The 4,699-nt window shown below is 35.2% G+C and overlaps 1 long non-coding RNA gene across 1 annotated transcript in view; it reads right to left on the minus strand.

Moving 5' to 3' along the window:
* Nucleotides 1-500: 500 nt before the first annotated feature.
* The window catches only part of LOC106868188 (uncharacterized), a 17,391-nt gene continuing 13,192 nt past the window's right edge, over nucleotides 501-4,699 (minus strand). The window contains exons 2-3 of the long non-coding RNA XR_001409236.1: nucleotides 3,826-4,041; nucleotides 501-2,155 (exon numbers count right to left, since the gene is read on the minus strand). This is a non-coding gene — a long non-coding RNA (uncharacterized LOC106868188). The remainder of the gene's footprint in view (nucleotides 2,156-3,825; nucleotides 4,042-4,699) is intronic.

Raw genomic sequence — 4,699 nt, forward strand, 5'->3', positions numbered from 1 at the left:
ATTTTTTGTGGCTTCTCAATATCGATGCCCGTCGATGTCCATCACTCCTGAATGGGATCTGGTGTGAGTTGTCTCTCTTGTCCATGACTTTCCGGTGTTTTAACACTGCGCGCTTTGAGGCAGTAACAGCCACCAAATCCACCTCGGCGGGGATGAACCCAGAACGTTCTAGCGATTCCGCCAGTTCGCCGCCTTAGACAGCAATTTAATATCAACACAAATAAAGGCGGTGGGCTGGCAGAAGCGGTAGCACACCGGGCGAAATGTTTAGTGGTATTTCGTCTGCCGTTACGTTCTGAGTTCAAATTCCGCCGAGGTCGACTTTTCATTTCATCCTTTCAGGGTCGATAAATAAAGTACCAGTTGCGTACTGGGGTCGATCTAATCAACTGGTCCTCCCCTTCAAAATTTCAGGCCTTGTGCCTAGAGCCGAAAAGAATATTAACACAAATATAATGGTTTCCTGCCACTGTTTATATAGATGTGAAAAAGAGAACTACTGTATTTGTTAGTTTTTATTTAATTATGATAAGAAACAAGAATTTTGTTCTGTTACTATAGAAACAACAATAAATATAGAAGTGCTTTTGTGTGCCAAGGTCAGTGATGGATTGGATATTTTCGTAGAAATAGACAGACTCACCAAATTGCGTGTTGTTTCCAAACTATCATGAGATATAATTTCTCTAAGCAACTTTAAACTCTTTGTGTATTGAAAGCATTTGACTGATTAGTTGAGCGTCCAATCTTCAGGATTTGTCTCTTGCTGTTAATAACACAAAACATTTATTGTGATGTGATTATTATCGAGATTAACTCTCTGTTGGTTAAAGTTAACTAAGAATTTTATCGGGGTGGTGAGTATTTTAAATTCAATATCAGGCAAGCATATGAAAGAAAAGTAGCCTGGAAGTAAGGCACCCTGTTTGAATGTAATGTAAGTGCGGAAATTCTAGCTTTAACTGCAACAGCAAGTACTTCCAGACAAGTGGAGCCTGTTCTTGAACTTGCTCTGCTCCGTCTCATTACGAACGTTTTAGAATAAAAAGTAACTAGCTTCCAACCTCTTCGAATAGAGGAACAACAGTTGATGTTTATTAACCACACTGTCATGTCTGAGTCGATGAATTTCTTGATAACTTCTATTACTATAAGCAATAATTGTTCAATCTTCTCTTTGTCAATATATGCCACTAATAGATTACCAATATGTGCCACTAATAGATTTTCGTATTATGATAAACTGATAATAAGTATTATCATTAAAAAAAAAGAAGCAAACTCAAGATATAGGACGAAACGGTTAAGATTAACTTTGTCGCTCTTTTAGAAGTAAAGTTCAAAGCTGTTGGAGTTTCTTTCTCTCCTCCTGTATGCCTATAGGCTTTCTGCAGCCTAACATGGGAAACTTACTGACATAAATCTGTAACGTACGATTCCACAATGATTACACCTTATACGATTAATCGTGGAGCCATCTTCAAAATCTTTCAACAAGTTCACAAATTAGAAGTTGTTTTTTTGTTTGTTTTTATCATGACTGCCAGTTTGATATTTTTCTTTGTTTGGTGGCATCTTATTAATTTTGTTTTCAGTATCGGGAAAATGTTTCTCTTTATTGGACGGTGGGCATTTAGCATTGGCAGAATCTAGCGATCTTAAATGAGATCTATCAAGAGTTGCCTATTTACTGGGACTCTATACCTTTCAAAGAATCAGCCTCCACAAAACTTTAGTGAGGTTTGCTCCAAAACTGGGAACTATGAAATGCTGAGTTGATTTGAGGTGAAATTCAGTTCAGGTCAGATTTCTTATATTTGCTACTTTTGTTTAAAATAATAATAACAATAATAATAATAATAATAATAATAATAATAATAATAATAATAATAATAATAATAATAATAATAATGGGAATCCTGGGTATCAGAAAAGGGATTTTCCAGGGTGACAGTCTATTTCCGTTGCTTTTCGTTCTCTGTATGATACCCCTGACCTTGGTACTTTGGAAAATGAACCTGGGGTACCAACTAAAGGAATAACCCCAAACACTCAACCACGCCTCTTCATGCCATTTATCATAGGTGAATGTTATGTACACATGTTGTCTTTCATCTCCAATTATTTGAATTCTTCTTGAAGAAGAAATTAGTTTCTGAAAAAAAAAAGAAAAATTTCCATTACTTGAAGTTGAATAACAACAGCATTGAAGGTTTGAACTTGCAGAATTCTTGCCTATTTTCATTGTTCTGCTGACAGATTGCTTTTGCAAAGTGCGTTTTGGCAGATCATTTAGTTTGACTGACACTCCAGCCTTTGTGATTGACACCTACATGTGCATCCATTTCTGTGCTGTAGTCGCATAGAATCAACTCCTAAGGGAACTTTTATACTAATATTGTTGTAAAAGAATATAATAAAAGCATTCTTTAAGCTTCAACAATTTTATTAGAAAAGAAGTGTGATAGATAGATAGATAGATAGATAGATAGATAGATAGATAGTCGGGCCAGCAGTATTAATAGTAAGATCACATAAAAATGGGAGAGGATCTCTATTCCTTCATAGAGAGAAGCACTTGATATCCAAGTGAATCGTCTTCTCAGCCAGTAAAGGGTTTATATTAATAAAACCTTGCAAGTGTCGAGAAAATATCGGAGATAAACGTATTTTCCTGCCCCCTTTCTTTACACATCGTCGCTTATCACGAACCATAAAAATACAACCCTTATATTCGTATAAAACTGTTGCGTTATTAATTTCCATTTAAGCTACCTTCCATTAAATTAACTCGTTATTCTCGAACACGTAGATTTGCTCGTTGCTTCTTTCCTATTTTAGTCAATATCTTTATAAAGTCAACATCTTAATGTCTAGATATTCGTGAAAGACGGGGACCTACTAACTAGTCATTCTAGTTTTCATGCGATGCGTATCATGGTCGATCAGTCAGACAGATTCCCATGTGTGACTTCTTGCGAAAAGTAGTTGCTTGTTTAACAAGTAAGCAGATATTTCATAGTAAAGAAGATATATCTGGCTCCAAATACTTACATGACACCAGTTAATTGGAGAATCTTGTCTACAACACTTCTATTCATAAATAATTATACAGACGTCTTACGCGAAATAACAATTGATGCTGTCAGCTGATTACAAGCTATCAAATAACGTTTTGGGTTATGCTTTACCTATGGCAAAAATGAAAGGAAATAAATTACGTTGGCACAGGCCTAGCTCAGTGGTTGAGCAGCTCGCTTTGCAACCACGTGGTTTCGGGTTCAGTCCCACCGTGTGGCATTCTGGGCAAGTACCTTTTTTTTTATAACCTCGGGCGGACTAATGTCTTGTGAGTGAATTTGATAGACGGAAATTATGTGCAAGTCCGTCATATACACACACACACTCACACATACTAATACACTTGCTTCTTGTTCCTACACCTATCTTCGTCTTTTTGTTTTTTGTAAATTTGAACTATATATATATATATATTTATTTATTTATATATATATATGCACATCCGTACATATATATGTGTCTATGTAGGTACGTGTGCGTATTTTTGAATTTGTTTTTCCACACATACCGCATAGCGTTTTGGTAAAATAGAAGTGTCACAAAAAGTACCAGAGTTAAAATTAATTACTAAGGTCGATTTGTTTGAATAAAAACCCTTCCAGTCAGTGCTCCCGCATGGCCGCAGTCCAATGATTGAAACAAATAAAAGAGAAAACATTCTATTTTTGTCTTTTGTTCTTAATTATTGTCATCCCACGCTCATCCATTGTCTGTTGGGCTGAAGTTCATATTTACCATACTTACCACTAAATCGAACAAAAATCATTCCTTAGTTAAGGTAGTAGCGCATGGCAAATGAGTATGTTTTGCTGGATTTCATCTTCGTTATCTTTTGCCTATTACATAATTTTTTTCCTTGGTTAAATTTTATCGTAAAAAGATTCTCTCTTCTGGAGATAATTCTACAAGAAACAATCCTTTTTCTACTTATATCCTGTTTCCGTTTCATCACATTTTCTCCTACAAAAGAATACCCAATCGTCAGTTATGCAGTAAAAGGTCAAATGATTATTCATTGAGAATCTTTCTGCAAATCATTCCATCCGATCAACAGTTGACTGAACACATCTCATCCAATATTTCAATTGGTTTTTCAAATTAAGGATCATAAAAGGGTCGCAAAAGGATCACCATTAAATGAACTACATAAAAATAAAGACGAAGAATTCACACTATATTTATACACAAACTAAACAATTTCTTTCCTTTTTTAAAATATTTATAAAACTTCAATAAAATTTATTCTTAGATCTGTTCCCACTTACATTCTCCATGCAAACATGCCCTTCCTCCGAAACAAGGGTGTATTTTTCGACTGAACTTTATTCGTAAATTCATTTTATACCTTTTTTTGTCTTTTTTCCCCTCCTATTTTCAGGCAAGTGGTATCTACTGTTTTTATCTTTTCATTCACTGCAAGATTTTACTCAGAATTTCCTGTACATTTATTATGTTCAGCAATGACTAACTCGTTATATCTTCTCTGCATACATACTTTAATGCGCTAAAATCTTTCCCTCCTTTTCAAAGCTGAAACTGGGGCAGAATGGCTTTGTACTTAGTCCTGGCTCCTTTGTACACTCTCAAAAAAGAAAAATGACCATCCCAAAATACAATG

Source organism: Octopus bimaculoides, chromosome 8 (assembly GCF_001194135.2).
Source record: "Octopus bimaculoides isolate UCB-OBI-ISO-001 chromosome 8, ASM119413v2, whole genome shotgun sequence".
NCBI lineage: Eukaryota > Metazoa > Mollusca > Cephalopoda > Octopoda > Octopodidae > Octopus > Octopus bimaculoides.